Here is a 26,087-nt window from a genome sequence, read left to right as displayed (position 1 = left end):
TGGCAGCCTCCACGCTGTGAGCGTGATTGATGCCCAGAACATCTGAGGGACTTTTGTGTCCAGCGTGCTCTCCATGAGTGCATAATGTGTGAATACTCAAATAAGGTCAGCCCTTATCAGATGTAATCTAGGCCTGAAAGCAGATCAGCAGTGACAGTCATACCCCATAAGTGAGAACACAAATCATCCTTGCATGCTTTGGACAAGTTATGGGATTTTCTCCCTTCTTGCTCCCGTTTTACCCTTTCCAAATGGGGGAGGAGGTGACAGAGGGGAGGGGAAACATTGGCAGATCTCTGGAAAAAAAAAAAAAAAAAAAAAAAAGACAAAACCCAGAGGAATACGTGCCTGGAATACTAGACGGCTCCTTCAGCTGGGCCGCAGGGGGATGGGGGCTGTTTGCAAGGTGGTGGCAGTCCTCTCGCAGGGGTTGGGGTGCACTGTTCCTCTCAGGGCTGCTGGTGGAGCACCCCATGGATGGAGTGGGGTGGGAGGGAAGAAACTTGGCAAAAGAGGTTCAACTTGCTTCTCTGGTGCCTTTTAAGGGTCTTTTCAGAGATTTCTAAGCGTGTCACAGCTTTTGTTGTCTGCCTGTCCCTGGGTTTGAATGCTTCAGTTTTTCAAAGTGGAGTGAAAGCATCTTTTAATTATTTTGCAGTTTGTGCTCCACAAATGGGGATGCTGTATTTCACCACAAAGCGAGTAAAAATATTAGAAAATAGTGTCTTAAAGAATTAATTTCTGCCATTTTTCACAGAGAAAAGCAGCAGTGAGTAGATTTAATCTAAAAGAGCCTTCCGTTTGTGGGTATTACTTACTGTAGTTTAAGTACTGGATTGGGTTTTTTAACTAAGAAAAAAGCAGCTTTTTCGATTCTTGTTTCTGCTTAGCAAAGGATTTTAACGGGCTTTTACGGAACACAAAATATATAGGAAAAGATCATAATTATTGGGAAGAAATCAAAGATATGGTTGCATCATTGATGACATTAACAACTATGGAAACAATGATGTCATCCTCTATGATGTGAAAATATTGTTTCCACATTTATGATGGCTTGAAAATTTTCTTTCCATTTTCAGAAGTACAATGTCCCTATCACGGCAATAATTTGCAGTATTTCTGCTTGCTTACAATACTTTATGTGAGTAAGCATGTAATACTGACGTATTCCCCAGGACTGAGGGAAGACCCATGTGTACTGACAGCCTGCTTACAAACTCTGTCGTTAAAGCCCATTATCGCTTGCTTTATTTGTTTATTTTGATTTGTGCTATAACAACAGGCCTGTCCTGCTCCTCATTAAAAATGCACCATAAGAAAGATTCCTTAGTTGCAGCTCACACACTGAACTCTGAAGACCCCGAGGAACATGAACAGGACATGTAATTCACAAGGAACCTCTCTCTTCTCCTTGCTTCCCATCACTGAGGTGTCACCTTTTTGCTCTGATGAATGGGACAGTATTATTGATGTTAAGGTCAGAAACATTGGAATATGGGACAGGAGAGGAAACCTCTGGTGTCATCAAATCCATGACAATGGTGTCATGAGCAACCATGTTACACTTTTTTTTCCTCTCTTTTTTTTCTTCCAGAAAGTGATCAAAATAAGTGTTAAAGTAATTTATGCTTTCTTTTTGGACACTGTCCCAAAGAGGAATACCAGCTGATATCCATATATCCTGCATGGATTTGCAAGGAAACCTAATTTAAAGAGATACATCATTGACTGTCTAAAAGAGTCCTCCTGCCATCCGTACCCTAACAAATACCTATTAGGCACCAATGGTTAGTAAGTCTCTCTGAAAAAGAACTGATGAAAGCCAGTGACTTTTAGGAAGTGCTCTACCTCAGCTAATTTTTGTATGCCTACTTACAGATCTTGCTTTCCTTCAGTGAGCCAGACTAGGTAACTGGCCATCCCAGCACATGCTGACACCATGACCCCAGTCATGGTGCAGCTTTCCAATTGTGTTTCATTCTTCCCACTGTGAGTTTTGACCTCACTACTGCACTCTGTTAGTTACATCTCTGGACAGATACAAACATGGCTTGAGGATTGATTTTAAACACTTACATTAGCTTTAGTCTGCACAGGAACCTCTTTTTTTTGATGCATTGATTCTGCTGGCACCCTAAAAGCATCCCATTCAGATTTCCCATACTTTTAATAGCAGCCTTTCAGATTCAGATGTTTGCAGCTCTGGATGCATCCAGTCCTTTATGGTCATACAAATGGGGCTTGTGGTGTCTGTCCTGTGTCCAAAACAGTGATACTTTTGCATCTTGCTGTCAAAAAGGTCACAGGAATGTCATGCTATGTTTGACATAGGAAGAATGGTCTGCTCTGTAGCATTTGATGAAAGATGTGTGGTATGTGGCAGTTTGGGATTTTTGGTTTTAGTAATAGGAACATTTAAAATGGTGTCAACAGATGATGAAGCATTGCTCTAAGGGTTTGGGGGTTTTTGTGCTTATGTGAGAGCTTGGGAGGGAAACATCAAGTGTGCTTTCTGAAGACAGCATATAGGTTAAACATGAATTTTAGAACTAAGATAATTTTTCCCATGAAATCTGGTATGTGTGAAGCAAATCTGTGATTAGGACTCATATTAGACAATAGTTTAGACACTGCCATGTTACTTTCTTGCTACAAATTCCAATGAAAACACATGAGAAAGACTGAAAAATTATATTGACATAAATGATGTATTCCAATCGTACACAGAAATGTATGTCACTGTGGCAGTTGCATTGTAAAATGGTGTAGTAATCAAGCAGGTAATAGAGCTTTAAACAAAAGGATGAGGAAAGAAAAATAAATTCCACACATCACTGGGAAGACAAGAGTAATGCTCATCACATTTATGATACCTGGTCAAGGTCTGGTTTATGAATGCTTTGGCCAGATTAATCTCAGTCACAGTAGGCTGAATTTTATTCTGTTATTACTAATCCTTGTCTGATAGCTGCTAGGAGGCCACTTCAAAGATTTCCATTTCACTAAGCATCAGAGATGTAGATTTTCCCCAGGAAGTTTCTAGGGGATCACTTTTTTGGAGCCAAATACCATTAGAAGTGTGGTAGTGGAATCTGCCCACTGAGATGCCAGGCTTCTGTTAGCTACAGCAGTCCAGTTTATCAGTGCCAAACTGAACAGGCATCATCAAAAACACGCTAATGAATCACAAAACCTACTTTTCTCATTCTTATAGATAAAAATAATAGTGCTGTCATTAATAATAACAACTATATATTGATGTGGAGTTTATTTGTAAATACCTAGTTTACCTCTGCTCGGTTGTTTGTTTTTTGTTTTGTTTTGTTTTGTTTTTTTTTCTCTGTGGTTGTTAGGAGTCTCCTTCTATTGTGGTATGTCAACTTTGTGATTTTCCCGTTGTGTTGCTGTATTCAGTGTTTTAGGGATCACACCTGTGTTTTTTCAAGAACACAGACCACATACTTATACTGTTGCAAGCCATATCAGTTGTTCAAAACACTTGTTCCTGTCCTGGGGGCCAGATGTGTAGATGGGTTATCTTGTGGGCTTGCAACCACTGACGCTACCCGAGCAGCCTTTCTCTGGGGCAAGCGATCAGAATTGGTACGTCAGTTGAAAATAATATTTTGCTGAGCAAATGTCAAGAGACGATTAACATAGAGGTCTAATAACCCTCACCGCTGATGAGGTGGCTTTGTTTTAGTGCACCAAGCGGAGAAGTGACACAACTGCTGTGCATGTGTGACCATGAGGGGTGAGGTTAAATCCGTGTGCACGCCTGATGCACTAACAGGCTTAAAGGGACATCATGCACTGCACATGTGTTGAAGCAGCTCATTTAGTACTTGAAGAATGACACCCGCTTAGAAAGGGTTTATAACAGTTGTCCAGCGAAAAGCTTCAAGGGAGGGTGCCGTATCTTAAATGAGGCCGTGCAGAAGCGTAGCTTGCTGTGTTTCTCCTCGTTGCTGGCCGTTCTCCGCTGTTGCTTGCGAGCCCTTGCTGCCCGTGCGGGGGTCCCCCGCCGTGCCCGAGCGCGCTGGTGTGGTCTCTTCGCAGGCAAAGGAAACCTTTGATGTGCGAAAGCCTGAAGCAGTTGGACGGGAGGGCTCTGGCTTCCTTGCGGGGCAGGGGGAGCCGAGGGGTCCCTCGCCCGGCGGCGGCGGCTCCCCGCTCCCCCAGGGCAGCGACCGAGCGGGCGGCCCGGCGGGCCAGTGGCCCCACGCTGCCGCCGCCGGTCCCGGCTGCCCTTTAGTTCCCGAGCCCCGGGGTGGCAGCCCCGGCGGGTCGCCGCTCGCCCGCCCCCCTCCCGCCGGGAGAGGGAGAGAGGGAGGGAGGGAGAGGAGGGGGGGAGGGAGGGAAGGGGGCAGGAGCGGCGGGGAGGGAGGGAAGGGGGCGCGGCGAGGCGGCGGCCGGGGCCGGCGGCCGCTGCCATGGGCCGGCGGGAGGAGCGGCGCTGGCCGCGGCGCCTCTCGCTGCTGGCGCTGGTCTGGCTGCACGCCCGAGGTGAGCGGGGAGGGCTGCCGCGGCCGGGAGCGGGCTTTGGGAAGGTGTCCGCGGATGGGGCGGAAGGTTTATGGCCCGAGCCTGTCGCTCTGGTCCTGCGGGGCTGGCGTGGCGGTGCGGAGGATGCTGCCGAGGCTCAGGGCTCGGGGGCGGCGCAGGCAGCAGCTCCCGGTGCTGTTCGCTCCTTGGTAGCGCAACTTGAGACGGCTTGCGCCGCTCCAAAGAACAACTTTTAAAGCAGCTGCGGTATGTTAAATCTGCCTTTAGAAATCTCGAGCCTTTTAGGCTTACGCTTTTTGTAACTTGTGTCTGCTTACCCCTTGTAACAGCGAAGTGGTGGTGGTGGGGGGGTTAATAGTAACTGTAGACTAAGAAACAGCGTGCTGGTCTTGGAGGAGGACTGAACTTGTTCATGCTTCAGTTTTAACAGGAAAGCATACTGCTAATTATAAGTGAAAATGCCGTATTTACCCATCAAGAAGCAAAATTTTGACATAGCTAGTAAGAAAAGGGGGCACTAATTAGCAGTAGTAAGGCAGAATTTTGATTGACAGCAGAATCATAGTAGCTTTATTCATTATGGAGACTGAAAATAAGGAATGTGTATTAATGGGTTTGAAAGTTACAACAATTGCATTTGAAAACAAGTTCAGGACACAGTAAATGAGATGGTGTGTTTTTGGAGTTTATAAATGTGCTTACAGTAGTGTGCTTCAGTCACGTATGGACGTTCTTTGGAAAAAACGTAAAATTCCTGTCTCTGAAGGAGAAGACATTTTTTGGTTAAGCTTAGTGTCTTTTAAAAAGTGGTAAATAATTTAATGCGACACTGCTGAGGTTTTGGCTTGGTTGTTTTCATAATGAAGCAGTTAGCTAGCAAGCTGAGTATCACATCTGAGAAGAGAAAAACATGCACAGCAAGGAGGATTTTTCTTTCTCATAAATTAATCTTTTCCATTAACTAAACAGATAAACTTTCTGTGACCTCACCTACAGCCCTTCAGCATCTACCATCAGGTTTTCTGATCCTTGAGATGATTTTACTCTGGCTTCCTAGTAAGACATGCTAAAGCTAAGGAGCAGAAGAAACAGCAGTGCCACCCGTGTAGTCCATTTGTCCTGAAAGCTTTCATGTGGTGGGAAGTGGATGCGGTGTCCACGGGAGCAGCTGGGCTTGGGGGGAGCGTGGTAGCTGCAGAGCAGGATTCAGAGCAGCAGCTGGGCTGCAGGGGTCTGCACCAAGTGTAACGGTGTACGCAGCTCAGATTCAAGCTTGAATCCTTGGTCGATCAAGTTCTCCTTGAATCACAAGAACTACTGGACTGATGTTTTATATCTAACGTTTGACCTAATTTTCAGATTTGACTGCAGAAGCTGGATATGAGGCATAGGAGTGAGCACGCTGCACAATTTTGTGTGGGATGAGCAGATCTTACAGACTTCAGGTGATGCGGAAAACCTATTTTAAAACCATTCGCTGGTGCTGTTCTTCCTAAATGATGCTTGTGTGAAGTACACGCTCTGGACAAATTGCTGTCACACCTGACTGACCAGCTGTGGATATTTTTTCAGGGACCCTCAGTATTCTGCCAGCACCCTCTGCTGCCGAAGCAGGGAGTGCAGCTGGGGCTGCATCAACTCCCCTGAAACCAGGAGTCATAAATGTTTCTGACTAGTTTCTCTACTCCCTTTTAAAATTTTGATGGATAAATGCTTTCACACTTTTTTTGGAGTGATCCCTTGAAAAACAAGAGGGTTCTTAGATTATCCTCAGAGTTATACATGCCAAAATAATGTGCTCCTAAAGACACTGAGAATCTTGGTGCAATGACCTTAGAGGAAAGCAGATGTATGCTGACTTAGGAGCATCTGCAAAGATGTTAGCCAGATCTTTAGAAGAAATGCAGTAGGTTGCTGAAAGATGTGCACAGAAAACTTCTCTTGTCCAGAAGAGACCAAGATTTTTTTCCCTTTCCGCAGAACACCAGGCACAAAGACAAGCGTGCAAAAGTTAGGCCAAAAGATAAGATCCTCAGATATTGTGTCTTATCAGCAGTGTAACTACAAGTGTCAGTAGGAGATTCCCAGTAGCATAAATGGAGACTCAGCTGCTCATGAATTCCCATTTTGCGTTTGAAACATTCCAAAATGTTTGAAACGTTCCCAAATTCCCAGTAGTTCAGATCAAATCTTTTCAGTCAAATCTTTTCTTGATTTTTGAGCACTTGTGCAAACTTTTCAGGAAGTATAACTAGTGGCTGGTTTAGCATAGGATTTTTTTCCTTCTGAGGACTGTGTATTTCTTGTTTGCCAGCACCGTTCAGAGGGCAAGAGGCTTGTGCTGAAGGATCTTTGCCAGGGAGCTCCCATGCAGGTTCCCATGGGTGCTCTCGCCAGCTCCATGTCCTCCTCTGAAATACTGAACATGAGATGGAATCCAGCCCAAAATCTTTCAGCAGTTAAAGAAAGACAAAATGATAGCGATTGAAACTGAGTGCTGTAGGATAATTTTAGGAGTTGAAATCCTTAAAAACAATCTTGTAAAGCTATGCATTGTGCAATGATATTCTTTAAGTATTTATTTCTTTTTAAGGTACATGACTGTAACACTTTGCTTCCTCCTAGCGTTTGGGTTATGGGCTAGAGTTCCATTGCTCTAGGCAGTTTCAAGGCCAGAAATTGTTATGAAAAGGGAGCTTAAATTCAAATTAAAGGTCTTTTAAGTAATTCAGTCCATACCTCAGGCTGAGCACAAGGTTTTCTAAAGCTGTATTAATTCTAACTTAAATTTGCTCAGAGGATGCTTCTATTCTTTACCTTTAAAGCTTCTGTTTCCTTGCAGGATGATCACAGTGGGGGCATGAATTATTCGCTTGTGGAGTCTGCCTTTTACCTGCACATGTGACTGGGGAGATCCTGATGGTTCCATATGGTTGCTAATATCAAATACAGTTATATAATTGATGCAGGGTCAGATTTGTGCTGGATGTGGGGCAGGAAGGCAATGCCAAGAGTTTAGTCAGTCCCTCTGATATGCAAATGATGTTCAGTACCAATATCTGACTTTTCTTTAGTGATGAGGAGACTACAGGTTTCCAGGCATTCAGTTCCACTGCCTCCCTGTTCTCACCTCTAGAAAAATTAGTGTTAAGTGTACTTGGGTCATCTCTGCTCTTGTTCAAGCCCAATTCTATTTGTGTGGTCTTGAGTATCTCCAGTTACTTGTTTGTTGACCTCTGCTGTGCATTTTTTCAGTCTCTCCATATATTCCTCAAAATGCAGAACTTGGACCAGAGTGTTTCTTTACTTGTGTCATTGATTGCATTTGTGCGTTATACCAGCCATCTATTGTGTTATGCCGGCTGAATAGCACCCCAACTTCTCCCAGTCGTTTATCCGTCTTCTTAAGAACATTTTTGAATGCTAGCCCTGTTCTCCAGTTCACATACAGTCTTGCTTGCCTTATATCTGCAAGGCCTATACCTTGTTCTAGAGGGAATTTAAATACTTCTAACATGGTTTGTTCTTGACAAACCAATGTTGGACATTGCTCATCTCTATCGGTTGGGGTATTTTTGACTGAATTTAATCTTCTCTAAACTTGAGATCAAAATGTAAGGAAGAAAGGCAGAGCTAGTAAGTCAGACTGAACTGTAGATCTTGTGTTCAGGCTTTTGGACTGAGCACTATTTTCTCTAACTTGCATTTTAAACTTGCATGGGGTAATTTTCCAGGCTGGAATTAAGACTTAAGGAGATCTCTCTGAAGGAAATGTTCAAAAGCAAAGTCAGAAAAGGTGATCATCGTTTGAAAACGGAAACATAAATAATGTAGGCCAAAAGCTAATTTAACTGAACATTTAGAAAAAAATCTTAACTGAGCTCAGTGATACAAACTAGAGGATTGTACTGTAAAGGAAAGGTGACAAAAGCTCTTCTTGCCAAAACACTTTTTTTGAAAAAAAACCCCAAACCTCTCTTCTGTCCCACAATCTGAGCAAAGTTCAGCTCTAAAAAAAAGAAAGAAATGCTGCATAATAGGCTGAGTTGCGGGGCAAAATCGTAGCTTTGGCCCGAATCCGTTGCCTCTGGCACTGCATAGCTGTATTAGTCCTATATGTGGAATAAAGAGTAAGCCTTAACTTACTGTAAAAATGGAGCTTTACCAAAAAATGAGCTTTTCCTGCCTATTTTACCCATGTGGAGTAGAGACAGAATATTGATTTGGCAGATTTTTCCATCTTCCTATACTAGCACTGATGGCATCCCAAGCAGAGCCACAAATGAGCATCTTTCCAATAGGCACTGACCATGTCACAGGTTTGTCCTAAACCAGTATGTGGAAATCACAGAGAAGTCTTTCTGAATGAAAGAGTGTATGTAGCATTTGTGAAAAAATGTGGGGGAGAAAGTATGAGCAAACTGGACAGGAGCCAGCTGCATCTTTGAGGAGTGTAGTGCTTATGCCTATGGTGCTCTCTGTTGGTGTACTTCAGCCTCATGCTGTGGAGTGACATATCAGCCTTTACAATTAACAGATCCAAAGCCACAGGGACTTTGAGTAGATGCAATTGTTAATTATCCTTGCAATCTGGTGAATATATAAACCTGATGTAACAAAATTCTTTGGTATAATTACTTGTCATACAGTTCACTGCTCAAGGGATTTAGCAGGCAGTACTGTACTTTGGTTTAATCCAAAAAAATTCATGTTCACCTGCTGGTCTAGTTGTTGTCTGGAAAAGTGCCAGGCCTCCTCTTCCCGCCTGTGATATTTGCTGCTTCTTGATGCATTTTAATAGTCAGAGGCTTAAAGCTAAAAATTCCAGGAATTAGGAGATAGGACCTGACATTGCTTGGCTTGTTGAAAGCTGAAGGATGATTCGGGAAACATGAGGATAGGTAACCTTTGAGCTGTGTTACTCTCGAGGTAGCTATGCAGTGTAGTTGTACAGCAGGCGTTTAAAGTAATAATTCTGTAAATGTAAACTGATCCTGGTTACCATATGGCAAAATCCACTGAAAGTATGAACCCAGCTGTTAAATGCATAACCATGACTGTGTGTTCAGGATCTTTTATACTGCAGCTATTATGTGGCATCCTCAGCTATTAATCTCTCACTATTAATCAGCAATAAAAGCAGCTTGTGGCGAGCATCACAGATGCTCGAAATTTGATCTTTTCAGTATCATACCTGGAGGGAAGATAGCAATACTAGGATCTTTCCTTCCTTTATTCCTTCCCTCCTCATTTTTCCAGGAGGTACAGTTCAACTCAGGACACAATAAGTGTACTTTGCACCCACTTGTCCTGAACTGGAGTTTATCACCCACTGAGTGTCAGGTCCTCAGCTGTCTGGCCTTGACACAGATACTGGCTTTGAAGGCCTGACTTGTTTTGCAGTTGGCAAAGCTTCACATGATTTTTGAGTGCTAGAAAGCAGAATAGTTAAGTGGACTGAAACTAGAAGTGCCGTGTGTTAGCCAAAGTGGCAACGAAGCGTTTACTCAGCAGTTACTTCCAACACCTATATGATTTAAACTTAAATGGTCCCTTTGAGACTGACAGGACTGACAGGACTCTTCCTTGAGTACTTTGTAGAAGTGGAGGCTTAACTCCTTTAAAAAAATGGCAGGACTGGTGTGGCAGTTTGGTGATTCAGACCAAGGATAGTCATACCTATTTACTAACTGCTATTTGCAGCTCTACTGGTTTTTAGTATTTTGCGCCACAAACTGACTATAGGGAGATATTTTCTAATGCTACCAATTTTGATGACATCTGGACTTACTGTGATGTTGCAATGGTACTGATCAGATCCATCAGCAAATTTTTGGGCTGTTGCTTCAGGCACTGCATGTTTATGTAACTACAACTCAAAATGTACACGCTAAGAAAGCATATTGTTCTTCCTCTGATGAAGTCTGGCTTTGCATTAGCTTAGCAGTGTAAAAGATACTTGAGTTTTAGCATATAAACATCACGTGAAAAGGAAATGGGATATTCATTGCTCCTCTTTTGAAAGAATGTTTGGGAAATGTCGCTTGCTGGGCTTCTTCAAATAAACCCCTGATCTCCTCTGGGACAGCTCTGCTGTTCTGGCTCATCCAGCGTCCCTGTAACATGCTCGAGAGGCATTCAAGGAGCACAAGAGCAATGGGAAGTGTTAGATTTGTCTGTGTTCCTGCTTTGCTGAATGAAGTTGATGGTCTTTTGATTCTGTTTCAGAAGTATCCAGTGAGCCACACAGAGACCTGCAGCCCCTCTATTATTAATCCACAGAATAAATATTAGTCTTGTGTACTAGATTTGCTTTGCTAAGAAGACCACATCTGTGTGAATTAAGTCATAGTTCTGTATTTGAATGGATATTTCTATCAGTCAAGATTTTGAAATAATTGAGTGCTAAATGATTACAAAGATTATCTCCCTAAAAAATTCTTCTGGGCTTCTTAATCCCCCAAAAGAGAGAGAAGAGCACCTTGAAAGAGAGTGCCACCCTTTCTAAGATGGTTTGCCTGCAGAGGGATGAAAGGTAGGAACAGCTAGAAAAGGAAAATCTAATCATGTCTGTAGTAGTGCTTACCATAGGAGTAACAGATCTGCTGAGATAGACAAGACCTGGACCGTGGAGAGAGAGATGCTAGCTGTGTTTGGAGATTTTATGCAAGATGTTTATCACTGGAAAAATGGAGGTATTTAGTGCTTCCATGACTTAATTTAATTGTAAATATTATCTTAATTAATTTAAGCTTTCTGTTGCTCTTTTACCACATTGACTCTTCCCTCCACTGCTCTTTTGAAGAAGCCAATACAAGTGTGAAGTTTTGATGAACAGATAGTCTGGAGATGTCTCAGAATATATTTGTTTGCTTAAATATCTAATATCATTCCCTTAAATGGAGCAGGAGGGTTTCATTTGTGCCAGCAGTATTTGGTGTGCAGGGCACAGCATCATTACACACAGTACTGCATGTGATTTGAGCTTTTTTTCAGCCTTCAAAATACTAAACTTTTGGTGGATGAGTAAAATATAATATTTCATTTGAGTGTGTTGTTTGTAAATGTTTGATACACTGGTGTCAGAGACAGTATTTGCGGTCGCTGTCTCTGGAATGAGTGGTTTGAATAAAAGCTAAGCAGTCTGCAGGAAACATAAGCATCTCAGGAGCTCCATGAATACCACTGCTATAGCCTAACCTAACCCGCTTGGGTGAAAAATGTGGTTTCCTGTCTTCATTTGAAAAAGTGTTTTTCAGGCTTACTGACATGCATCCTGCAAATTTAATTTTAATAAATATTTCATCTCTTTCTTATGCTCAATTTAATCTATCAAAGCTACACAGTGCAGGAGACATCTGGGATTGTGCTTAAGCAGCTGGGTTTCATTTGCAGGAGGTTTCTAGTGAATTTTTCTTTCTTGTCAACCACAGAAAGCCTTGGTGACTGTGCAGTAGCACTGGGAAATCCAGCATAAGTGACATAGCTTCAGAAGCGAATGGGCTTAGTTTCTTCCTTTACCTGGGTTAGGTACCATTTAAGGCTTTTGATGGATGGGTCTGTTTTGTGTCTGGTCAGCCTAAGAGAACATTCCTTCCCCTTTTTTTTTTTTAAGGTGAAAAAGCAGCAGAAGCATTGATTCCTCTTTGTTTTTAAATGTTTTTTTTTTCAGTGTTAACTAAGAATTAAACTGTGGGAAAGCCTTGCAAGTCAACCTTGAATCAAAAATTAAGAACTTAAAATACCTAATTTATTATTGCTCAGGTTCACTCTGTGCAGAAGTTGTCGCGATTTTACTAACTGTGGCAACTTCTATACAGAGTGAAGCTTTAGAGCAGCCAGCTAGATTTTCCTTTAATGAAAAAAATGTGCAAAAATCATATACTGAAATGTAGTGATCCAATTCCACAATTACATATGTACTGATCAAGCAACGTATGTATTAAATACATTAATTATTAATTAAATACACTGTGTAAGGAATGAAGATAAAAACATTTCCCACACTTCTCAGAAGAAAACATACAGTGACAGTGTGTAAATCAGCTTTATCTCCTTTTGGCAACTGATTTTTATTAGAAATATAAAGCAAGCACAAACATCACATGGTCTTTTTCCTCAGTGTTGGCCTTAACTGAGTTTGTCTTGGTTCCTTTTGTCCAGATAGATGCTGCTTACTGTGTAATATTTGAAGCACTTACCAACTAAGATGTCTCAGCATAAGTTATGCAGCATCTTCATACAGGGCAGAAGTATCTGACATTGGGTTGGCAAAAAGGCGCCCTCCCGAGATAGGCTGCTGAGCTGGGTGGATTAGCTGGTTCCCTCCATCATAGAGCGAGCCATTGGTCTCGGGATTTATTCCTTCAGTGCAGATTAGCTGTTGGAAGCTGAATCAAACATTTTTCTTCTTAACTTCGGATGCATATTGTTTAGATCAGTATGACCAACTAGTAATACTAACCTCTTTTCTGTTGTGACTGAGCAACAAATCAAAGCTCAGTATTTTAAGATGTTAAATATATTCTATTTGAATAAGGGCCACAGACCAGATTTTGTTGAATGAATGATAGATGCCTGTGGGAAGTCACCAACCAAAAATACAGCTACAGATGAAGAAATAACATTGCCGCCTTCCGAATCTGTCATTATTGACTTTGATTTTGCAGATGAATTTAGGCTTCAGGAGCATTCTTTCAGATCAGTTTTCAAAGAACTGGAACATCTCATAAACTCTGTTATTCGTTAAATGTAGTTTTCTGTATGTTCTCTTAGCAGTTCAGTTGTCAGTAGCTGCCTGAAGATGTCCTTTATTTATTATTTTTGTTGCCTTATAAATAAATATATACATAATAAGTAACAAGAAGGAAGGTCAAAAATTGTCTGCAGTAATTATGGCTTTTGTAAAATTTTACACCAGATTCTGTCCAAATCAGTTATTATCAACATTTCTTCTCTTTAAAAAAAGAAGGGAAACAGGAAAATTTCCAGCTACAGATGCCATAAAGGAAATTTAGAGACGTTTCTTACTGCAAATAGAGATAGCACAGTTGCAGTAGGCATTTTAGCTGGACAGTGAGGATTAAACTGTCTAGGGAGAGTCTTGTTCACATGGGAAAATTTGGGCATGGAATTACTGCTCTGTATGAAATAGAGATGTTGGTATGTGTGATGGTTCCTCCTTGGTACTGGCTGTATTAAATACAGAAATTCACTTTTCTCTTGGATTACTGTCTCCATGCAAACCCAGATATAGAAGTATAGTTACATTCTAATAGTTTTACTGGTCAATTCCCTTGAAACACTGTTCTCCAAAATGTTTGGGATTGATGCAACATGTTTAGCAGCAGTCAGCGATAGCTGTAACTATCATTATGGATGGTTATTAACAGTATTGTGTGGTGGTTTGTTTTTTGAGTTTTTTTTTTTTTTTAAATACTTGTCTTAAGCTGATTTTCCTCTGGGACGGAGGGAGATGCTATGCTTTATACAACCTGAGGAGGATTCGGTCTGGAATGTCTACTGTCATTGTACTTCGGTATTTTGATTTTTAAACATAATAGTGTAACTCTTTCATAAATCACTCAGAAATTCTTCTTTTGGGGGCAAAAAAAGCCCTAGACTTTTTCTAGCTCTGTAGACACACACTTGAGTCATGTACATGTTTTGTTTAATAACAGAAGAGTACCACCAAAGAAGAGCAAACTAAATTTCATAAACAAATAAAATGGAATGCTGCTAAGTTATAGAAGCACGTAAAGTTCCTGGGCAGTAATTTATGTAAAAAAACCTAACCTTTGTAATCAAGATTTTCTCAGCCCCGGGAAGGGGCTGCCAAACAATTTTCCCTTGAAACGTGTTTGTACACTAAGCTAGCATCCCACCACCAAAAGATGTGGTAAAATCAGCTTAATGTTATATCCTTCCTTTTGTAACAAATAGTTTATTTTAGGTAACAGAGAGAAAGAAAGGCCTAGCTGATGTAAAACAAAGGGAAAATAAATCCTAAACACATTGTTTTTATAGTCAAGATGCTTCAATTTTTCTGCAAGTTCTGTAAGCAACATGCTCTACGTGTTTAGAAAGCAAGGAGCGGAATGTAATCTATAGCTTTACAACTGTGGGCACCAGCACCCGCTAAGAACAAATGCTTCCACCTGTACGTTTTTACGTCCTGGCACTGAGGTGACCTTGCTGCTTCTGGGAAGCACCACCATGGTCTCGGTGGGCAGCTGTTAGGTGGGTGTTAACAATAGAGGGCTGCAGCCCTGCTATGGATGTCATAGCAAGTGATCAGCAAATAGAGAAAATGAGAATTGCTGAAAAACTTTCCATGATGGTGTCACTTCTCTCCAAATGATGTGTTTCTTCTAGTGGGCAAACACCTTCCATACTCAGACTTGCAGAGCTAGAAGAGAGCTTTGGTCCTGTGCTTAGGTTTAACACGTACATCTGATGTAAGAAGGATTGTTCAGAGCTAACTAAAGGTGTTGTTGTAAATCTTTATTATATTGTTGTATATATCTAAAAGATGTATAGAAATTTGTGTTTCTGAAGCTGTTGGCTAAAATGACAAGAATTTTCTTACTATGTGACAGCATTAATACTTTTTATATTTTCAGTGTTTATTGGTATATTATTTCTTCCAGTGTGTGGACAATAGTAGGGGAATAATGAGTCATAAACAGTATGAAAAAGAGCCATTAAACCCAACATTGCAACCATTTAGTATTAAAAAAACCTCCTCCCTTACCCCCCCCCCTCCATATTTCTGTTGTCTGTTTAATATTATCTTGGTAGTAACAGAAAAGAGGACCTTACTGAAGGAAATAAAACAGCTCAATTTTCTGAATAGGCAATTCTGTGTTCAGTTCATTAATGACCCTTTAACCTTTAAAGATATAAAACCAAAGTGAGAGTTAAAAGTTTTAAATTCATTTTTCAGCTCTGTAGTATAATCCCACCTAGATGCACATCTGATTTGTGGATCCAGATCCACAGAAGTTCTGTGGTTGAACCAAGTTTCACCTTCTTGTTTCACCTTCTCTCCTGCAAAATGGAAATAATAATGCAGTCTGATTCCATAGAGCTGTTTACGAGAGACATTAATTAGGAGCAGGTGTCTCCACTGGTGACAAAGGCCATAGAAATATTTTTAGATATATATATAAAACCAGCAACAGACTGTTGTTATTCCATATGCTGTACCAAATGGCTTTCAAAATCGGAGTGGCCCTATGGCAGCCCACTTAGGCTGCGAGCTAGTTTCATGTTACGTTCTGTTGTTTTTCTCAGGCCAGTTTAACCTAAAATAATATCAAATAAATTTCCCTTGTTTTGTCATTCATTTATTTGCCTGTCTCTCAGACAGGATCTTCACTTGTGAAGGCAACCATGTTTTGGCCTCATCACAAGAACTGTAGGAGGGATGTGGTGGATGAAAGGGTTCCAACTGAGGTTCCAACCTCAGTACTCTAAACTGAATCTTTTAGTCTGATCTCCTGACTGATCTGGACCAAAGAATTTAACCAAGCCCTTAATGAACCCAAGCTAATACATTTTAAGGAGAGTAACATGACATTTAGAAAGACAATTTATAGAACTAAGAGGATGGCAAGGCTGTAAACACTGCCTGGTAAGTTTTAGATTCAGAGCAAGTCACGTTACACAAGCACAAAACCAGATGAAAATACCCTTGCTAGTGTTGCATCCAAAACGTCTGAATTTGCGACCTTTGTTTGACCTCTGTGTGTATGCCTTACTATGCAGTTGTTAATTGAATGATAACAGATTAGCTTTTCCATTGGACCCCTGCTTTCTTCAGTCCAAAGGATGAGTAGCACTTGCTTAATGAGTCCTCATTCAGTATTTTATTTTAGTTATGTTGTTTAATGTGTGACCATTGCCTTATTTATCACATGCTATTCAAACCCTGCTGAGGCCCTTACTATTCATTTCCTTGTGTTTTTTTTTTTTCCCCGAGACACCTATCATATGCTTGAATGTTCATTAACTTTAGTTTCACAAATCCCCATGGTTAGACAAAGAGGTATCTGTCCCCCCATTTTGCAGGAGGCAGAGAACAGTTTGGGCTAGAAGATAGCACCCAGGCTGTGGTTTCACATTTTGGTAAAACCAACCTAATTTAGCAAGTGAAAAGCAATGTATACCTTCTTGCTGTTGATCCCTCTCTCTGCTTGTCCCTGATACTTAGGCAGCGGCATGGTGAAGCAGATCACTGATGTGACTGCACAATAATCCCATCAAAACAGAAGGAAACCCAGTTTTTGGTTGGGCTGTCTCTTCCAAGGTAATTGTGTTTTGACATTGGCTAAATCCACCTGTGAAATCATGCCATCATTCTACCACATGATTGTTTTGAGGCACCTGGGGCTCAATCCTGTGGCACTTACTCAAGGTAAAGCACAACCTTCCTGACGTCAGTAAAACTTGTGAGTGCTCAGTACTCTTGCTGATTAGACCCGAGGTTTTCAGGTTGAGCACACAGAAGAATGAAGCAAAGAACTGGGCATTCATTGCCTGAGAAAAGAGTGGCTTAGATGTTTCTGCTGGCTTCACACCCAGGTAGGGCTGGGAGAAATAGGTCACAGCAAAGCATGTAGCTGCATTACTCAGAGATCATTCCTTTCCTTTTTCCTTTTTTAGTAACTTTTTCTACTCATGGTTATTTACCTTACCTACCTTTAAGTTTCTGACAAAAACTAGGAAAGGATTCTAGAGGTAACAATAAGTATCCTTTATTAAACAAACTTGCAGAAGTAACACTAATTCGACCATCTCCTAAGTGGGTGGGTAAGTTGATTTTTTTTAAGTGTGCTTTTAACATATTGTGGTTTTATAGGTGATTGTTTAGACTTGAAAAAAACAAATCGAAAACAGAAGTCCGTCATGTAGTGCACACACCCATCGTGCCAAAGCATGATGCAGCATGATGACCATGTATATCCGCTGCACAAAACTTTTCTCTTGAGTGAACAGAGTAAGTGGCACAAAAAATAGGTTACAAATCTCCATGTGTCTAGCACTTGGAAGGGACAGGACGTTTTTCCTGGGCATTGCAAAAAGATTTTTCCACAGAGGAGTGATGAGATTCAGCACACCAAAGTGCCATGCTAAGTTATAGAGAAGCATCCAGTGACTCTCATTCCCACTTGACTCAGTTTTCCCCAGCCTGTCCCCCTTCTTGAGCGAGTTTATGTAGTTCCTACTGCCCTGGTTTCTCAGCAGATTTCTGCTGCTTGCCAGGCTTACTGGTTTTACCTCCAATGCTTTTTCTCAGCTTTTCAGTCCAGCTCGGTCTGTTTTCGCCACCCACTCTGAGATGAATGGCAGTACATCATTTGCTGTGTTCTTGCACAGCCTGCTATAGCCTTGGGCAGGCAGGAACCAAGGCTGCTGGAAAAGTCCTGCTGAGTTGTCATACTCCCTTTGGAGGTGATGTTGTCAGGAAATCCAACACTTCAGGTCCCTGGGAACTGAATTAGTACAGCCTGGATACGTCCTAATAGTACACACATACAGTAGTACATAAAACCAGTACTGGTTATTACGTGGTCAAGCTAGACTGGATTTTGTAAGGAAGAGCAATAATCGCACACCTACTACAAACTCTTCCACTCATAGGTATAAAGATTTTTGTTTAAGAAAAGGTTAATAGAACTGCTTCATGGAATGAAATGTAATGCTTCGAATTATATTTACTACAAGTCTGTAATATTGAATATGTTTGGAAGTCTCTAGGTCTGTGTGCCACTGGTAAGAATATGGGTCTTTAAGGGAAGAAATCCGTCTCATAAACACTTTGAACATTTTCTTCCTTGGACTCAAACTATCAGTACTGTAGGAGTAATGAAAATCAAAGCTCATGGCAATGTGTGCATCCAAGGGTTGAATTTCGGTTTAAATGAACAGTGGGTTTTTCTTTTTTGGAAGTGTTTCAAATAATGTTCAGTATAGCACTTGAATGACTTATGCTTTGTAGGCTTTGGAGTGTGATTCACTGCTTGGGTTACATCCATAGCACCCTCCGCACCATTCATTTCACAGGATATACCGATTGTCATTTGGATGTTTTTTGTATCCCTGTAATGCCTAATGCCACCTGGCAGAGATTTTTTACTTTGATAGATATTGTAGAATAGAAAAAGCTGTTTCTGCTGCTGTTAACAGTCAGCTGTCGGGTGTTTTAACTCTGCTGTTCGGGGAGAGTGTTTGCTCTTCTCTACCACTTTCATCCCTTGATTCTAAGAAAGGAATTTTTTACTTAAGCAAAACATGGTCTTTTCCTGTCAGCAGCTGGGAGAATGAGGATTAAGTTCTCTAAACAAAGCTCAGCGCCCTTGTCAGGTCTCTCTTTTCAGGTCTCCAAACCCATAATAATCAAAAGGCAGGTTTCAGGCGAAGCATTCTTTCGAAACACCTGCATGCGCTTCCCAAAGGACAAGGCTGAACGCGGTATCCTTGCAGTGTATCGCACTCCAGTGGTGTGTCTAGGGCTGCCTCTTTGGAAATTTCCTCTGAAATTCGGTAGACACAAGACCCTAAAGAAATTCAAGACATTTCTGCAATCTTGCAAGCACTTGGTATCTCTTTCCTTAAGCCCCCTGAGAAGAGACATGAAGGAACTCTTTGAAATAGCATTTTTCCTCCCTTTTTGAAACATTTTTTTGCCTGTAAGGGATCTAGGGTATACATAGAGCATTACTGTTGTTAGTAAAAAACAGTATTGCCTGGCGGCTTCAGTCCAGCAGAGCTGACTTGTTTTACCATGCTCTCCATCTCCTTTCTCGTGCATGGCCACTGTTGGTTTAACTATTTATTATCTTCTTTCACTCTACACTGAAAATACTGTTTTCCACCTTCCCCTGTAAATTAACAATTCAGTTGCATGTGCATACATGGCAATTCTGTGCTAAATGCAAAGTTCCCCAGCAGTGCATAAAGAATGAGCTTTGGAAAGGAAAATTTTACTGTTCTGACAACCAAAATCCCAACTGGCAGAAGCTACCATTTTCAAGAGATCACATATGTTGAATGGGGGAAAATATGGTAAATTGTATTGCTTGTTACAACTTCAGTTTGACTCATTTGAAAAGCCAAGGCAATTTATAAACTAAGTAACTTTATATTTCAAAATATTGATTAGTCTTTTGGAAAAAAAAAAAAGAAAAAGATTATATACATGAAACTGAACACCTTCTGAGGGAAATTGCATTAAACACTTACAGGTCTGGAGACAGATGTGATATGGATTGTTTTACTTGAAAAAGATGTTTTCTTGCCTTCATTAAAAATAACCTCAGAGGAGATTAGGAAACACGGATAGCATCACAGAACAGTTTTGAATGTTGCTTTTTTCCTCTGAAATTAAGCTATCATGACCAAAGAAACATACTGCAGAATCAGATTCAGTGTGTAATAAAACAGTGTGTATTTTAATTTAGCCTAGGGCTTGCTGCAAATTCTGAGTCTCCAGAGTTAAGAAAGCAAAATACTGTAGACTCATTATTTCCAAAGCTTCAGTGTCTCTTCATATAATTTTCCCCTGAGTTCCTTACCATTTCTTCAGCTGCTGCTTTCCTTTTTTCCTTCTCTCTGGTGATAACAGTCTGGATTTCAGACTGTCACCAAGACTAATACTATAATTGATCCAAACTCTCTTCATATTTTGATGTAAACACAATAATGGAATCAATATAGAACAATATTGTTGGAATCTTGGAATTCGAATAGTGGAATTATCTTGATTATCTTGAGAAGAGCTCTGTGGAGAATGAATCTTCTAGCTTGATGGGCAACTAATGGTAATGCAGAGTCACCATAATACATGTTTTATAAGCATTATGTTGAAACATTTTGGGTTTAGATTATTTTCTCTTTTGTTCATTAGACCAAGTTAGAATTTCAATGTTATGAAATAAAAAAGTGAAATTACTTTAAAATAGTTTGGATGATTTTAAAATTAGGAGGATTTATTTCAATTTTTGAATGAGTAAAATTTACATTTTGGGGTAAATCTGTAACGAGTGACGGAAAATAAGTCTGGAAGGAAGTTTGAGTTGTCTAGGCTGTCACTCCACCTGAATGTAGCTAAGTCATTTCTGACAACTATTTGTCTAATTGTTTTTTAACTGTTGGGAAGAGAGGTTTATTCTTACACTTCTGTAGACAATCTGTTCCCATTCTTAATGAAGCTTTCAAAGAAAACTTGATTTTTTGAATGTCTGAGATCTCAGTCTTAAAATTTCAGCCTTTACTTCCCATTGTGTGCAAGTGCACATGGAGCAAGAATACATTTCATCTCTCTTTACAGAGACCTTTAACGTATTTCATAGCTGTTGCCATGTGGTGCTTGTCTCTAGACTAAACAAACCTTGTCGTTCTAATCTTTCTTCATAATTCATTGTTTTCAAATTTGTGAGAGTGCTTGTTGCACACCTCTCTGGACCTTTTTTCACAAGTTCTTGTCCTCCAGGAGGAATGCTGCTCAAAGCACGACACCAATCTTGAGGCAGCTTCCCAGCCCTCAGCAAGAGGCTTGTCTGTGGGTATCTCCTGATGTGGTAACTGCTTTCTCATAAATAATTACACTAATGATTTGTGTGACCCACTGTCTGATACTGCAGATTATTGACGAGCCACTTGCTCTCCATGTTGTATTTATGCAGTAAATTCTGACTGTTCATTATTTGGACTTGTCCTCACTGCATTTATAGTGTGTCAGAAATGTCTCGTATGGATTTGTCATCAGTGTACATTGTTCTGTTGTTAATAATTGTTACTATTTTTACAGATGAAGTAGTTTGGAGTCAGGTTGAAATTACAGAATATAATAATTCCTGGGGCAACACTTGAAAATACCTGTGAAAGTAAAAATGACCAACATCACTTAGTGGTAACCAAGTGATAGCGATAGCTAGTTTAGACTGTGTATGATTATTATAAATCATGCACTCATACAGTTTAAGAACAAGTAGCACGGAGAGACGAAAGGTGCTCATGCACAGCTCCTCTCAAATGCATCTAAAGGAGGATGACCAAAGCAGGCAAAACCAGCATGGACAGAAACAACAGGCATTCAGAAAAATAGAAACTTGCCACGGTCCTACTTGAAGGACAAAGCCATGGAAAATTACTCATATTCCTCTTATTTTCCACTCACAAGATGATGCAGCACTCCGGAATTTCCGACTGAATAGAATAGCATTTTCTGTTTTCCTTTTTTGTTTGCTTTTGATTTTTGAAAGGATTATTTTATAATCTGCAATTGCTTTAGCAGTCTTGTCACAGGTGATACAAGACTGGAAACATGAGCCTTCCATCCTGGGATAAACTACTAGGTATGACCATTTGAGCAGATCTTTGTTATAAAATAGTTATATTTGGAATGAATACATGTATACACACATAGTAAAAAAACATGTGTGAAGTAGTGCAGAGCTGGCCAAAAATGTTATTAGCAACATCGGCATGACAGACTGGTGCATCCTCAGTGCTGGCAGGGGAGGGAGCTGGAGCTGGAGGGTGGGAGTGGGGATGGAGACCTGTGAGAAACTGTCCTGCCACTTCTGCTGCTAGGCAATGGGAAGAGTTTGTACGGGGGGTTGGGACTGCTGCTGCTTTTGCTCTGGTTGAGCTCTCTGCCCTCATTCTTGTGTGAGCAGCTCCAGCAAGCCTGGATTTCTGTGGCTCAACTGCAGGCCAGGAACAGGCAATGGGGTTGATGCCACGTTGCTTCCCCCATCGACATGCTACTTTGGCCCTGAAGAAATTATCCTGCAGATCTTTATTGCTGAAACAGCAGTCCTCTTGGGGGAACGCGTGAGTGAGTTTTTTCTAAAAGGCAGGGTGCGCTCGGCTGGGGAGGGAAGAAAATTAGTTGGGAAGGAGACTTGGTGGTTCATCCAAACCTTCACTTTCATCTAAACTGCTCAAACCATGGAACAAGTGTGAACTGCTGCGGCGATGCCTTTCTTGACCTTGTGGGTAGTGTGAAGTGGTGTGTTATTTGCTGTCTTATTCATAGCTAACTCAGGTGCTGGAGGTGGCAGCTTGAACCGTAAAACCTCTGGAGGACATACTTGCATTAGGACATGTCCATCATAAATATTTGATAAGATTGTTCTTCATTCATCTGGAAGGTACTGAGGGCTTACCTGTGGGAAGAGAACACCATATAAGCAACTGCCTCTGCATCAGAGGAATCTGCTCGCCGGGGCTGCCGCCGAGCCCCCGCAGCAATGGTAGCTGCTCTTTGCTGTGCATTCCTGGAGTCAGGTGCTGCGGCCACATCTCGGCTGTGCTCAGGGCGCTACTCTGCCACCAGCATGGTGGGGGAGGCTGCTATCTTACAGGATGCGGAGGAAAATCAGTGCTGTGACTGCTTCCTGTCACCCGCAATTTCACATGTCAGTATTCTCGCTAACCTTTTCAAATAATACCAAGAATATGTGATTGATGTCTGAAACAACACATTTGTTCCTAGCAGCAAAGACTAGACCCAGAGTAACTTATTGTAAAGCTCTGTTTCCACCAGACAGTGATCCATATTGAAGCTTATTAAAGTCATGTGTTCAATTTTTTCATAATTGCCTCCATTCAAACCATGGCAGGCAGCCAATAAAGCACTAAGTGGAAGTTTCTGTCGGTCCACCTGTCTTTCTGGAGCTAACGAAGTGTGCCGGTTTTTGTCTTGTTGCACAATTCATTGTCAGAGAAACTTGTTATATATAGACTTAAAATAAATTAGTTTGAGACAAGGCCAAAGCCATTCAACTATACTTCTTTGTATAGCAAATCCTGTATTTATTATACAGAGTGACACATTAATACTTTGTTTGGGTGGAAAGCTTATTCTTTCAACAGGAACAGGCAATTCTGGGTTTTGGCCATATTAATCTTTTAAATGTCCTAATTAAAAAGGATGACATCCTGAGCAGCATGGGTTTCAGCAAGGGCACCCACCGGTTTGGACTATGGGCTCTGCTACTTTGGTTCATCAGTGAGTTGGAAGCTCTTCCCTGCAAGGGTTGCTGTGTTTGGAGCCCTTGCCCTCTGCCAAAGCCCAATTTACAGCTGAGATTTCTTTTTGCTACACTTCAAACCATAGGAAGACATCAGTGATTGCCTCACGTTAGCCTACTTGGAGAAGTGGGAAATTAATTTTACAGACTTCTAGGTAATAAAAGGGAGTTTTAAGTTTACCGCTCCTGATCTCTATGAACAACAGGTACGCAGTTTATCAAACCTGTAATTAATTCACAGTTGGAAGTGCCTCCAGCATCAAAAACTTGACTCCAGGAGAAACAACACTGGCAAAATGAAGAAAAAAAAATCTTCTGCTTTCTATCAGAGCAATTAATCTTGAAATTTTCTTTGCCTGTAAGGAGATTGCTAAAGACAGCGGTTGCTTCATCCTGGAAAATGGCCCAAAAAAGGTCTGCAAAAAAAGATCTTGCAGTGATTTTATTATAAGCAGTAGGTTTAGTGGCACGGTTCTGGATTTTCCTTAATTTCTGCTGTAAAATTCAGGTGCGTTGGCTCATATTCATAGAAGGAAGTAAGCAAGCCAGCAACTTTGCTTGCTGGGCGTTACCTGTGAAATGTTTCTAGATGAGTGAAGATAATTCTTCAGTTGAGTGATCTCAGAGTAAGACTGACCCTAATTTTGGTGATACCCAAACTGTCAGCACACAAATTCCTTGTCCTGCTGGTTTGTGAGCAGCAAAGTATCGTGTCAGATCAAGCCTGAAAGGTAACCTGGTCTCCCTGGATCAACTTTAGACTGCCCTGATTGCTGTTACAGAGAACCTCTCACTTTTATAAACTCTTTTCCTGGAAGGCATTTTCTGATTCGTTTTCCCTGTTCACCTTCCACGGAAAGACTCTCTTAACAGAAGCTTCTCCCTACAGAGTGTTTCCCCTCTTTTACATTTTTATATTAAGACTCTTCAGCAAAATTTATTAAGGATGCAATTCACCTTCCTTTATATATTGCTAGCTCTTTGGTGTTGTTGAGCGACAGGAAAGGGGAGAGAGGAAAGGAAGTATGTTGAAGAGGTTGCCAGTGGTTAAGTTATTGCTAAGACAGGGTATGTGGCTTGTGTCAGGTGACTGGGCATATGACTTGTCCTTTGGCTAATACGTTTTCTAAATGTTTGTACAGGCTGGATTAACTTCTGTGACCTGTTTTTCCAGGGTGAACATAAATGTGATTCAATGTTAGACCTAATCGGGATTAGCTCCTTTGTTGATTTTGCTTGGAAGGATGACTAGGTGACTATTTACTGTTCAGTAGATGGGACAAAACACTGCAGAGTAAATTTACACACAGTTCAATCTAGCCACTTTTCTGAGAAATTCAGAAACTTGTCTTTTACTCAAATCTGCACTATCCACATCCATGTAGCGTGCAGAGATGTGATCTCTCATCTCTGCCTGTGTAAAGACATTCATGCTCCCTTGGAAGACCTGGGTCGCAATATATGCACATTAATTGCTTTGGAAAGTTGGAGAAAACCTCCTAATATCTTGATGATCTGTTAAATAATTTGAACACTTTTCTAAACACACTTATTAAACACTAAGATCTCTTCAGTCTGTTCAGAACTGGAGAATGGTCTGCTCACCAAAGCAGCGTTAAAGGGGCCTTAGCAATGTATCCAATTTTAACTGAACAAGGATTATTTGTCTAGGGTTTTTCACACAGCTGTACTATTGAGTTCTTTCACCACAATAACTCTTGCTAAGATTGCTGTGTTGTTTTATCCCTTCTGAAGGAAATGCCAGAGCTTTGAGTTTCATTTTCAGCACCTCCTGTAATATATCTCACTGTTTCTATACACTTAACGTGTCTGTTCGCAAACGTATCCATCAGCATCTATTCAGTGTATGAGAACTGGCACTGGACTTTTGTCTTGAAGGCTGCACTTCTGTCAGTGTGTAGGAGACTGAGATGAGAACTGGAGTCTCATTTTAAAACATGTTGTAGAGACATGCACAACAATTTAAAGCTCAACCGGTTAGAGTCAGAAGTTTCTCACCCCAAGTTACCGTTTTTTAAAACTTCTTTAAAACCATAAAATAAAACATAGTATTTATTATACAAAATCCCAGTGAAGCACAGCATTCAGTCCTCATACACAAATAATGCCAGTATATTGTGAGAAACAAAAGGCAGGGTTTTAACTGAGCAGATTTCAGCTCACCATCATCTATCCCTTCCTTCTGTTAATGTATAGAGGTGGACTTCTGGATGACAGAAAGGTGGTAAAGGAAAAAGAATTCAAATAGCTGTTTTGCCTCTGATCTGTGGAGCATGGAAGTGTAAATCCCATTGCCAAACACTTGAAACTAACCCCCAAAATAAAAAATTGCAGCCATTCTCTTCTACTCTTTCACTGCTGTTTTTCACACAGTTGGCAACAAGAAGTTGAAGTACAGACAGAATTATTTTTCAAAAGCAGAAACACTTCCAGGGTGAGCAAGTTTCATTTATAATACTATTATAATGAGCATTATGCTTACAAACCTTCATTTTCAGGTTATAACTTTCATTT

General features: G+C 40.9%; 1 protein-coding gene across 1 annotated transcript in view; it reads left to right on the top strand.

Annotated features, from left to right (window-relative positions):
- The first annotated feature begins 4,452 nt into the window (after nt 1-4,452).
- Nucleotides 4,453-26,087, top strand: part of BMPR1B (bone morphogenetic protein receptor type 1B) — a 78,140-nt gene continuing 56,505 nt past the window's right edge. The window contains exon 1 of the mRNA XM_074905550.1: nt 4,453-4,509. The gene's annotated coding sequence lies outside the window, so the exon portion shown is untranslated. The remainder of the gene's footprint in view (nt 4,510-26,087) is intronic.

The sequence above is a fragment of the Athene noctua genome, chromosome 4 (genome assembly GCF_965140245.1).
Source record: "Athene noctua chromosome 4, bAthNoc1.hap1.1, whole genome shotgun sequence".
In the NCBI taxonomy this organism is placed as follows: Eukaryota; Metazoa; Chordata; class Aves; order Strigiformes; family Strigidae; genus Athene; species Athene noctua.
The sequence above is the reverse complement of the archived record's forward strand: the minus strand, read 5'-3'. Positions and strand labels throughout refer to the sequence as shown.